Here is a 13,475-nt window from a genome sequence, read left to right on the forward strand (position 1 = left end):
AAACCTTCTTGGAGCAAAGTGGTACTAAGTTTAGCATACCATTGTCTTGATGCTTGTTTGAGACCATAAAGGCTTTTGTTAAGCTTACAAACATGATTTAGTGGGAGCTCCCCCTTAGGTTGATAGCCTTGAGGAAGTTTCATGTAAACCTCTTCATCTAAATCACCATGTAAGAAAGCATTATTTATGTCCAATTGGTGTAGTTTCCAATTATTTAAGGCAGCTAGGGCTAGGAATACTCTTAAAGTATTGAATTTTGCAACGGGTGCAAAAGTTTCAAAGTAGTCTATACCTTGTTGTTGAGTATATCCTTTGGCAACTAGACGTGCCTTGTATCTTTCAACATCACCATTGGACTTATATTTTATTTTGTATACCCATTTGTTGCCAATGATATTATGGCCATGAGGAAGGGAAAAAATGTTCCAAGTGTTATTGGCAATGAGGGCAACAAGCTCATTTTGCATTGCTAATTGCCATTCATGAAACTTGGAGGCTTGTGTGTAGCTAGTAGGTTCGACCAAGGTATGGGCAGCAAGTATAGCATTTTCGAAAAAATGGACGAAACTTGTCATAGGATATGAAATTAGTTAAAGGGTGAGCAGTAGAATACTCACATATGCAATCCTTGAGATGTGATGGTCGATTAAGTGGGCGGCCAACTTTAGAAGTAGTGAGTGGCTGCTCAATGGATGTGCTAGCAGGGGTCGAGATCATATTCTCGTTATTGGAATTTAGAGAGGATTGGTTGCCGCCAAAAACAGAGTCAAAAGTATCACTAGAACTTGGTTGAGTCAAAGGAAATATATGCTCATAAAAAATGACATCTCTTGAATGAAAAATTTGGTTAGTAGCTATATCAAGTAGAGTGTATTCTTTCATACCTGGGGGGTAGCCTATAAATATACAAGCACAAGATCTAGGAGTAAACTTGTATCGTTTACTATCAATAGTACATGCATGGGCAAGACAACCATTATTCCGAAGATGATCATAAGAGGGAATTTTAGCATATAAAAGTTCAAAAGATGATCTAAAATTTAAGAGTGCAGATGGCGTTTTATTGAGAAGATAGACAACATTAGTAATAAAGTGATTCCAATATGATAGAGGTAATTTGGACTGTATAGCTAAAGCCTGAGCTACATTGAGTATATGTTGATGCTTGCGCTCAACAACAGAGTTTTGTTGAGGATGCTCAACACAAGAATGATATAAATGAATGCCTTTTGTTGCATAAAAAGAACTAAGATTGAGTTCTTTAGCATTATCCGATCGTATGACTTTTATGGGAAGAGAAAAGTGAGTGAGAACATAAGAATAAAACTGTGGGATAATAGTTTGAACATCAGATTTGCATTTCAACATATAGACCCAAGTAAATCTAGTATGATCATCAACAATAGTGAGGAAATATTTATATCCTTCCAATGTAGAAATGGAGTAAGAACCCCAAATATCCATATGTACTAAATCAAAAGCATTAGGAGCCATATTATTATGAGAGTCAAAAGGCAATTTCTTTTGTTTAGCTAAATGACATACATGACAAGGGACATTATGATTTGAAGAAGCTGGAAAATGTAAAATTTTATTCAATTTGTTGGTAACTTTCATAGAAGGATGTCCTAACCGTGTATGCCAAGTATGGACATTATTACAAGAGTTCTTAGAATGTACAAAATAACAAGAAGGTAAAAGAGTCTTGTCTTGTTGCACTAGGTACAAGTGTCCTATGCGCTTAGCAATCCCAAGCATCTTGTTCTGTGATGTGTCCTGTATTAGACAGTGAGTTTGAGAAAAAGAAAGAGTGCGATTGTGAGTGTATAACAAGGCAGGTACATATATTAAGTTTAATTGAAAATCTGGGACATATAAGACATTATTCAGGGTCAGATTGTTGTTTATTTTTACAGTACCAGATTTACACACTTTTATTCTCAAACCATTCGGCAAAGTAAGATAAGAGGCTATTGTGAAGTTAGAAAAAGATGTAAAAAACTGGAAATTGCAACTAACATGTTGAGTAGCACCACTGTCAATAACCCAATAATCATGAGAAAGAGATACAAAGTTACCAGAAAAATTGGAGATCACAGGTTGTGTCTCGGCCTTAGGAGTATGGGCTTGTTGAAGCTGAGTGCTGAGCATAGCAATTAAATTCTGTATAGCTGCTTGACTGCCCAGTTCAGGAGAAGATAAAGCAGAGGCAGTAGCTGGATGGACAGCAGGCTTATTGTTGACATTTTTGGTGCCATATCCAAGGGGAAAACCATGGATGAAGTAGCATTTTTCTTTGAGGTGTCCCGGCTTTTGACAGTAAGAGCAAGTAAGCCTCATCTTCTTTGTTCTTGATGGCGGAAGTGACGGTGGGTTGGAAGTAGAGGCAGCAATGAGATTGGTGGTAGCCGATGGCCTTGTCTTCCTCTGTCTATCTTCTTGCACAATGGTGGAAAAAACTTTAGAAATAGAGGGAAAAGGATCAAGAAGAAGAATCTGAGATCGGACGGCATGGTAGGACTCATTCAATCCCGTAAGAATTGCAAAACTTGCTCAAGATTCTGTAGCTCAAGACTATCAGTGGCAGCAGCACAAGTACATGGCGTTCTTGGTCGGAGTTCATTAATCTCATCCCAAATTGCTTTTAGTTTAGTGAAATAGGCGCTAACGGAATCATCTCCTTGATGAAGCGATATGAGGGATGTCCGAAGATCAAAGATGCGAGGCACATTTCCTTGATTGAATCTTGTGTTTAACTCAGTCCACATTGCAGCAGCGGAATCAAGATAGATGATACTGCTCTTGATTTCTGGGGAAACTGAGTGAATAATCCAAGACATAACCATTTGATTACATCTGCTCCAGGGATCAAACAAATGGTGATTAGAAGAGGATTGAGGAATGGTTCCAGTGAGGAAGCCAGTTTTGTTCTTTGCACCCACGGAGATCTTGAAGTCACGAGCCCACTGTTGAAAATTGGTGTCCGTGAGAGGTGGAGAAGCTGAGATCAGACCTAGGTGGTCTCCAGTGCCCATGAAGTAGGGATTGTTGGCATCTTCTTGAGCAGGTCGATCACGCAGAGGAGGGTCGGAAGCAACCAAATTGGTCCTCTGTCCAGTAGCAGTCGGCGCCTGAGAGGGAGGCAGCATGTCGGAATCTATGGAGGAGGAAGGTTGCTCTTGTTGAGGTCTGTTTCTTGTTCGTGTCATGGGAGAAGCGAAGGAGAAGGAAGGGTTCAAGAATTGGTTTGAGATCGATTTCTGGTTGATACCATATTAGGAAATATATTCAGAGAGAGAGAGAAATAATTTCTTGTATATATTATTACAAAAGCTGAAAGAGTACATATATATTCAGTAAGGGAAAAATGTTAGTATAACTAACCATAGTTAAGGATAACTATACACAAGGGTAAACTAATATCCTAATAGTAGGGGTGTTTTTGTCCAAAATTTTAAAATGGCATATATTTGGGAAAGTATATTATGTTGGCATTTTAAAAAAATTAAGTATGTTATTGAACATACTGTCTAAAATTTCCCATCCATAATTGGTAAGGATTTTGCAACTTCTTATGATTGATATACTTTTCTTAGGGAAGAAAAGTTTTTATGGGTGGTTTGTAGGTAGAAAAAGAAAATCTCACTCTAAGTATAGACATTTATATATATGTAGAATAGCTTTATAGGCATATAGCATTTGTATGTAGAATAACTCTTTGGTGTTCTGATGTAGTGTCGAAGGTAAGATATTTTTTTTGAGTGGACGTCTTAGCTTCATATAATTGTAATTAATTTAAATCATTTGTTTTGCTTTGCTTTTAATTTCAGTTCGGTTCTCGAGTTCATTGATATGTGTTTGTATGCACTCCTTTTGTTTCTTCAAATTATTGATTGTTCAATTATGATATGAGGATGTTCTTTTCTTTTTATCCGATGTTATGTTAAAACTCACTTGGATTGTGTTTTCGTGTCTAATATGTGAAGTATCTCATTCAATTTGCATATTTTATTATTGGTTGTGATATAATTTTCACAACAACGACGTGGATCGAGGGTGGTGAGAAAGTAATGGTACCAAAATGAGAAAGAGAGAGGAGTTGATATTTTTTTAGTTAAAAAATATATAAATAAATAAAGACAAACAAAGCTAATTAATATAGTATTTTAAATGGAGGTGGAAAAATATAATTAGTGGAACAGGAAAATTGACGATTGATTTAGTTAGTGTATATAATCAATTTATGATTTTTGCCGCCCATGACTTATATATTATCGTGTACACTGATTATTTGAGCCATTAATAACTCACCTAAACTATTCACAATGTTACAAAGTAGGACTTCCGTCTAATTTTATCAAATGTAGCTAACAATATTCTGGCGTGACTTTTTTCATGCTGATATGTCTTGATCGCATCAGCGTCACATATGTGATTTTAAAAATATTAAAAAACTCATTTTTTATTAAAAATTAATAAATTTTAAATAAATCATTACACTAAAAATAATTTGAATTAAATAAAATCTTACAAAATTAACTTTTTTTTTATAAATTGTAATTTATTTTAAATTTATTATTTTTTTTATCATAAAAGAGATGTTTAATAATTTTAAATTATTTTAAAAAAAATACACATGTGGCATTGACGTGGTTAAGACACATCAGTAAATAAAGAGTCACGTCAACATGTCATTAGCTATGTTAGACAAAATTGGACGAAAGTCTTACTTTACAATACTGTGAATAGTTCGAGTGAAATTTTTAACAGCCGGTGTTATCCCAAAATTTTGAAAAGAATGACGTGGCAATAAAATTGACACATGGCATGACTCAGTGAGGTGATCTGGCTTAATAATGGCCCAATATGTCACTTAAGGAATTGGACAGATAGTCAATACAATACGCCCGATCGAAGAGAGTATTTTGACTGGGGGTTGCTTGGCTCAGACCTCAGTTTAAATATCCTTAGAATTCAATTGGTGCCAAGTCCAAGAAATTGAAGGGGAGGTATAAATTTTGGTTCAAGATATAAAAGCGGTAGGTCCGATCGGACCTAAGCTTAGGGGACCTCTTGTTAAGCTTGGCTCGAATGAGTTCAAAGAGAATGACTAAGACTCAAGTTTTACTCAAAGGAAAAGGCCACATAGTGACCGATCGGGTATGATGTGGAAGAAGTGCACTTGGGCTTGAATGAGGTGAGGAAAAGTTTACCTTGGACCATTTCGGACCAAGGAGATAACTATGCTCGATCGAGCTTTGGTTGAAAAAGAGAGCTATGTCCGATCGGACATGCTCATAGAGGAGGTACCTTGGACCATTTTGGTCCAAGGAGGTGTAAGTGATGGCTCGGACCACCTTGGTCCGAGGAGAGAAGTCCAATGCCCGATCGAGCATGGGTTGAACGAAGGAGGCTCGGACCACTTTAGTGCAAGGAGACAACTGCACCCGATCGGACATGTTCATGGGAGAGACCTTGGGTTGTTTGGATCCAAAGTGGTGATATGTGAAGGAAGAGTCCAGTGCCCGATCGAACAGTGGGTGCACGAGGGAAAGCTCGAACCATGTTGGTCCGAGGAGAAGGAATGTGTGCCCGATCGGACAGGGTACTTATGAGGTACCTTGGACCATTTTGATCCAAGGAAAGGTAAGTGGTGGCTCAGACCACCTAGGTCCAAAGAGAAAGGACCAAGGTCCGATCGGACCTTGGTTAAACGAAGGAAGCTTGGACCATTTAGGTCCAAGTAGAGGGGCATTGCGCTCGATCGCACAAGACGCCTCCCCCGATCGCACAAGACGCCTGAAGGAGTGTTTTGGACCATTTTGGTCCGAGGAGATGCTAGGAAGAAGGTGGCTCGGACCACCTTGGTCCGAGGAGCAAAGTGCAAGGTCCGATCGGACCTTGATTGAAGGAGTCAAATAGGGTGGTTTGAACCACCTTAAGCCAAAGAAGACAACCATTGTGTCCGATCGGACACAATGGAGGAGTATACCTCGAATGTACCTGACCTTTGGTCCAAGGAGAGCCATGCACATACCACCTTTGACCTACGTAAAGCTTGAAGAATAGTCAACATGCATGAGAAGCTACGTCAAACTGCCTAAAACTACTTCAGTAAGAATTGGTCCAAGCATCCGGGAATCACTCAATCCTCACTTGAAATTAGGGATCAGTTATATTTTGAATGTTTATTTAGTAATATAAATATTAGGTAAATAATGGAATATCCCTATCAAAAGGGGATATCAATTGGGAATCCAGGTCTATAAATAGAGACTGGGGAGGATCGTAAGAGGAGACTTTTTTTTGGGAAATTTGAGAGTGAATCTGTATTCTAGAGAGAGAAAGTGTGTTGTTCTTGAGAGAAACCCTTTTTTGTATTCTGAAATTTTTGCACTAAAGAAACTCAGTTGACTCTGGTTCATCTGATCTTGAGTGTGAATACAGTAATAAAATCTCTAAGTGGATTAGGCTATTACCGATCATCGGGGCTGAACCACTATAAAAACCTCGTGTTATTTACTTTCATTCATAAAAACTGTCTGTTGTCGTTTATAATTCTCTTGAAGGTTGTCGTAGTTGACGTTCTTACGTCGTTGGCTAAATTCACAGTCAACATTTTGGTGCTTTCATTGAGAGCCTGAAGAGAAAACAGACAGTCCCTAAAGCGATATTGCGCCTAAGAACACCACCTTGGCCTCCAAGAGGGCAAGCACCTCCAGGGAGCATGCTAGATCGGAGAATCCCAACGTTCAAGATCGTGAGAATGAGCCTAGAGTTGTGCTCGAGGATGCAGTTCCAGAAGTAGAGGAGCTCCAGGAGACTATGAGCGCATTCCAGGAGGAGCTAGCTCAGTTCAATGCTAGGTAGGAGGCCTTTGCTGAGGAAATGGCCAAGCAGAGACAAGAGATGGACGCTAGGAGCGAGGAGATCCGTCGACAGCAGGAGGAGGCCGACAGGCGACATCGCGAAGCTGCACTTGCTCTGGAGGCAGCTACGCAATTGACCCGAGCCAATGCTCAAGCTGCGCCTGGGGTGATACCCACTCCAGAAGCAAGGACCACAGAGGCTGGTCATAAGAAAGCTCATAGACCAGCAAGAGGTGGTAATAACCCACCTGGTCATGAGGAGGAGGGAGTACGATCGCGCACTGCCTCTACCCAAAGGGGGAATTCTAAGACCCCCTCAAGGAGCCACAGATCAGAGACTTCCAGGTCAGGGAGTCATAAGTCTGGCAGTAAGAAAACACCTTCTGAGCAGGGGCACAACAAAGCCCCTCGTGGCAAGGAAACTTCACACTTCAAAGATGGACATGGGCGTGATGAAGGTGACAGTTACCACACCAACCAGTCGAAGGAGAAGAATAATAACCGACGAGGAGGAGATGATCAACCAGCTCAAACGGGGAAGCCACCACAGCATCCCAACCAGCGTAATGGCAGGGAACACTCTCCACCTAGTAGGCCCTCCGAAAAGACTCGGAGTACGGTGTTCGACCGGTTGGGAAAGAACATTGCTCAGAAGGACCTAAGGGACGTCATTGATGATAGAAGGAGGACCGCTCCGGTCGAAGGGCAGGAGCCAATCCGTCCTACCAGTCGAGTAGAAATTCTCGACGTGGATACGCCGGATAGGAGTGCCCGACCAAGCGATCCCGAAGATGCATCCCCAGCAGTGGCCCCTGCCATCCAAGCCCAGCTTAATGCTTTGACGACGGCAGTACAAAGTTTATCCAAACAACCAGTTATTGATCCGGTAGACCACAGAAGTGGTAGCCCTTTTTGTGCTAGAATAAGAGCAGCCCAACCACCAAGGAAATACAAAGCGCCGGTATTGCCAGTTTATACAGAAAAGGCAGACCCGGTGAGACACGTTGGAAAGTTCGAAGATCAGATGGAGCTGCTTGGGGTGAGTGATGACTATCGCTGCAGAGTCTTCCCCACCACCTTGTAAGACACTGCCCAGGAGTGGTACTGGAAGTTCATACCCGACTCCATCACCTCTTGGGAGAGCTTTAGGAAGGAGTTCTGCAGGCAGTTCAGTACTGCCCGAACCCCTCCTGTTTATGCCAACCACTTGGTGGATATCAGGCAGGGTAAGGATGAGTCTCTCAAGAACTACATTCAAAGGTTTATGAGAGAAGCCAATCGGGCTACCGCTGTTGGAGATGAAGGGAAGATGGTTGCAATCTCCTCGGGTATTATTTATCGAAGTCCTTTGTGGGACAGCATTCACCGCCATCCGATTTCAACTTTACAACAGTTTTTGGACCGGGCAGATAAATACATGAAGTTGGATGATGCCATTGAGAAAGGAGAAAACGGGTTGAACAACCCAAGTGGATCTGAGGATACTCCAAAGGATAGCGGGAATGATCAAGGCGGTAGTAAGAAACGTGGGAATAACGGGTCTGACCGCCGCAGTGAGAAAAAAGCTAAGTCTGGGTCGAATGACAAACCTACGAAGTATGAACCTCGATTCACCAACTACACTACTCTTTCGGCAACCCGAGCGGAGATCTATCTAGCCAGCCATCAGGAGGTCCCTTACCGAAGACCCCCTCCAATCAAGAAGGAAATGAGTAAGAGGGATAAGAACAAGTTCTGTCGTTTCCATGGAGACTATGGTCATGACACGAACGAGTGTAATCACCTTAAGGATGAGATAGAGTTTCTCCTCCGTTCAGGGAAACTAAAAAAATATAAGGCAGAGAAGACCCAGGGAGAGGGAAGCAACAATAATCCTGGGTTCAAGCGACAACGGTCCCCACCTTTGCAACCTGAACCTGTGGACTTCACACTAGATACAATATGTGGAGGACCACATCTTGCAGGTGATAGCAGCAAGGCGAGGGAGAGATATGCTCGCACCCTTCGTCATGAGTTGGAGGCAGCATCCACATCCGAGGTTATGACGGTGGAGGAGAGACCATCAAAGAACCCAAGGTATGAAAGTGAGTCCCTCACTTTCACTGAGGAGGATGCTAAACACGTGAGGTATCCTCACAATGACCCTCTTGTAGTGACAGTTCAAATAGCTAACATGAAGGTGAAAAGATGTCTGGTTGATACGGGAAGCTCCGTAAACAGTATTTATAAGTCCTCTTTTGAAAAAATGAAGCTATCCATCAATGACTTGAAGCCATGCTCTCAAGTCATTTACGGGTTTACTGGAGAGGGACTATCACCATCTGGGACAATAAAGTTACCAGTCACCACGGGGGAAGCTCCCAAGCATGAAACCGTGATGACTGAATTTTTGATTGTTGACTGCCCGTCTGCCTACAATGTGGTTATTGGTCGACCACTACTCACCAACTTGCATGCGGTAGTTTCAATTTGGCACCTCTCTATGAAGTTCCCGACCAGCGCTGGCATAGGCTGCGTCCAAGGAGACCAAAGGGAAGCTAGGGAGTGTTATAATGCCTCCATAGCTAAGGCAAAGAAAGGTGCCAAGGAGAACAACATGATTGTATGCGTTGAAAGAGAGGAAGTGGATGAGATGGATGTAGACCATAATCTTGTAGTAATGAACAATGAAGAAGTGTTGAAGGAGTGTGGCCAGGAGAGCACTCCTAGTTTGAAAGAGCATAAGACCCCATCAGGTGATGAAGTCACCAAATAGGGCGTTGCCCAAAGCGAGGGAAGAGATATTGATCCTCGCTTTGGGGATTATGAGAGTGATGTGGGACCGTCCGAGGAGTTAGAGGAGGTCCCTATAGATGAGAATGACCCGACAAGAGGGGTCAAGATTGGGAAGAAGTTAAAAGTTGAGGTGAGAGTACAGCTGATAGACTTTTTTGAAGGAATCAAGATATCTTTGCCTGGTCTCACAAGGATATGGTGGGTATCTCACCAACTGTGATCAGCCACGTGCTCAACGTGGATGAAAGGTATCCAGCGGTACAGCAGAAGAGGAGGTTGCTTGACAAGGATCGAGCAAAGGCTCTTAAGGAGGAGGTAGAGCGGTTGAAGGAAAATGGGTTTATTAGAGAGGCATACTACCCAGCTTGGGTTTCAAACCCAGTCTTGGTGCCTAAACCCAATGGAAAGTGGAGGACTTGTGTAGATTTTACTGATCTAAACAAAGCGTGCCCGAAGGATTGTTTTCCTTTACCGAGAATAGATCAGTTGGTGGATGCAACCTCAGGTCACGAGACCTTGTCCTTCATGGACGCATATTCGGGATACAACCAAATCAGCATGCATCCTCCTGATGAAGAGCATACCAGCTTCCGAACGGATATAGGGCTCTATTGCTATAGAGTGATGCCCTTCGGGTTAAAAAATGCAGGAGCTACCTACCAGCGCTTGGTGAATGGTATGTTTCGTGACTTAATCGGCAAGAGCATGGAGGTATACGTAGATGATATGCTGGTGAAGTCGAAGGAAGTTGGGGGGCACGTGGGAGACTTAGTGGAGTGCTTTGCAATCTTAAGGAGATATAACATGAAGTTAAACCCCCTTAAGTGTTCGTTTGGAGTAGGTTCCGGAAAATTCCTTGGGTTTATTGTCAACTCCCGAGGAATAGAAGCAAACCCTGAGAAGATCAAGGCTCTCATTGAGATGAAATCTCCCACAAGAATAAAAGATGTGCAAAGCTTGACTGGGCGGATTGCGGCTCTAAGCAGGTTCGTCTCAAAATCAACGGACAAGTGCGTCCTGTTTTTTAACCTGCTTAAAGGAGGCAAGAAGTTCGAGTGGACCACAGAGTGTGAACAAGCTTTCCAGGCGATCAAGGAGCATTTGGCTTAACCTCCTGTTCTTTCTAAACCAGTTGATGGGGAGGACCTATTTATGTATCTAGCAGTCACAGAGCACGCTGTTAGTGCTGCCTTAGTGCGTGAGGAGGATAAGGTGCAGCACCCAGTGTATTACGTTAGCAAGCGCTTGGTAGGAGCGGAGTCCCGATACCCCATGATTGAGAAGTTGGCCGACTGCTTGGTACTTGCGTCACGAAAGTTGAGGCCGTATTTCCAAGCACACCCCATCAAGGTCCTCACTGACCAGCCTCTTCGCCAAGTTTTACAAAAACCGGAGTCGTCTGGTCGGCTACTTGAATGGGCGGTCGAGCTAGGCCAGTTTGAAATCAAGTACCAACCAAGGACTGCTATTAAGGGTCAAGCCTTGGCAGATTTCATCGCTGAGTGTACCGGAATCGTTGAGGTCCCTAACCAGCAGGAGAATGTTACTGGGTTAAAGGAAGAAATTCCTGCTTGGCAACTTTTTGTTGATGGATCGTCGAACGAGCACCATTCAGGAGCTGGGATTATACTAGTCACACCGGAGAAGCACCGAATTCATTGTGCACTAAGATTCAGATTTAGTGCTTCTAATAACGAAGCGGAGTATGAGGCCCTCTTAGCAGGCTTGAGACTGGCTAAAGATGTGCGCGCTCGGTCGGTGGAGATAAAAAGTGATTCTCAATTGGTGGTTTATCAAGTATTGGGGGAGTACCAGGCAAGGGGCCTACGCATGGTGGCATACTTAAACGAAACTAAAGATTTGCTAGCCCAGTTCGAGGAGTATACCATCAAACTAGTACCAAGAGAGCAGAATTCCAATGCTGATGCTCTAGCAAAGCTTGCAAGTGCGAAAGATGCTGAAACACTGAATATAGTTCCAGTAGAGTACTTGGCGGAGCCAAGCATTGATAGACAAGAGACCTTGCCGATTACGATAGTCGACACTTGGATGACTCCCATCATTGCTTACCTTGAGCAAGGGACACTCCCAGATGGTCGTAGTGAAGCAAGGAAAGTTATGAGGCAAGCTGCTAGATACACCATGGTGGATGGAGTGTTATATAGGAGAGGATACTCCTTACCTCTCCTCAGGTGCATAACTCCCAACCAGTCAAAAAATTTATTAGCTGAGGTGCATGAGGGGTTTTGTGGAGATCATGCTGGGGGGCAGAGTCTATCTAAAAAGATCTTAAGGCAAGGATTTTTCTGGCCTACTATGAACGAGGACTCTATGGAATATGTGAAAAGGTGTGACAAGTGCCAAAGATTTTCTAAAGTACCTAGAGCACCCCCAAATCTTTTGAAACAAATGCAAAGTCCGTGGCCTTTTGCAGTGTGGGGCATTGACCTGATCGGAAAGTTACCCAAAGGAAAGGGAGGAGTGCAGTTCGCAGTGGTCGCGGTAGATTATTTTACTAAATGGACTGAAGCCGAGCCATTGGCCACGATCACATCGAAGAAAGTATTAGACTTTGTAGTTAAAAACATAATATGTCGTTATGGTCTACCTAAGAAAATAGTGTCTGACAATGGCACCCAGTTTGATAGCGACATATTTACCGATTTTTGCACTCAGCATGGCATCACCAAAAGTTTCTCCTCGGTTGCCCATCCTCAAGTCCATGGGCAGGTTGAAGCGGTGAACAAAACATTGAAGGACACTTTAAAGAAGCGCCTGGAGCAAGCTAAGGGTGCTTGGGCAGATGAGTTACCAGAGGTCCTTTGGTCATATAGGACTACCGCTCGGACGGCAACTGGCCATACCCCATTCTCTTTAGCATATGGGTATGAAGCCATGTTACCTGTGGAGATAGACCCACCCTCTCATAGAAGGGTCGTTTACAACCAAGAGGAGAACCATCAGTTGTTGGCAGAATCATTGGACTTCCTCGAAGAGAGGAGAGAGGAAGCAAGCCTCAGAGTAGCAGCTCATCAGCAAAAAGTGGCACGCTACTTCAATTCCAGAGTACGGGACCGGAAGTTCCAGGTTGGAGATTTGGTCCTAAGGAAGGTATTTGTTAGAGACCCAGCAGCTTGTGTGCTAGGACCAAACTGGGAAGGACCGTATCAAATTGAACAAGTCTTACCGCCCGGCACTTACAAGCTTGCTCGGTTGAGTGGGGAGCTGATCAGAAACTACTGGAATGGCGAGCACTTGAGAAAATATTATCAATAAATACTACTTGCAGAGTAGTAGCTTTGTATCAAGTGCTTAACTTGTTATTTAAGTTTTTGTTTGTGAACTGGTTATTTGCTACCCAGTCACATTATTTTTGAACAATGTTATTTTGTTTAGAACTCGTTGTTAGACACGTTATGTCATTTATTATTACGAGTAATAAAAGAGACCACGCGCAGCATGGTCGCACCTTGCTACAAACTTTGCATATGTGTTGATTATTTTTGCTTGGCAGTGTTCAACTGTCATAATGATTTAAACAAAACAGGTCTTCTAAAAACTAAGTGTAAATATATACTGGACAGTGTTCAACTGGTCGGTATCATAACATGAAGGACCAACGTTTAAATAATATTTTGTAGTGGTCAACTACTGATATATGTTTGTATATTTTATGTGTTTCATGAGTAGTAACTACTCGAACAAATTCGATCAAGTAGTAAGTGATCAAGGATTTATCCACCCTCAATCACTTGGGGGGCACATAGGGTATACTGGTATGTATTTCAACACAGGCAATAAGAGCACGAGCAAATATGTTTGTTTTTGGGC

This window comes from Humulus lupulus, chromosome 6 (genome assembly GCF_963169125.1).
Source record: "Humulus lupulus chromosome 6, drHumLupu1.1, whole genome shotgun sequence".
NCBI lineage: Eukaryota > Viridiplantae > Streptophyta > Magnoliopsida > Rosales > Cannabaceae > Humulus > Humulus lupulus.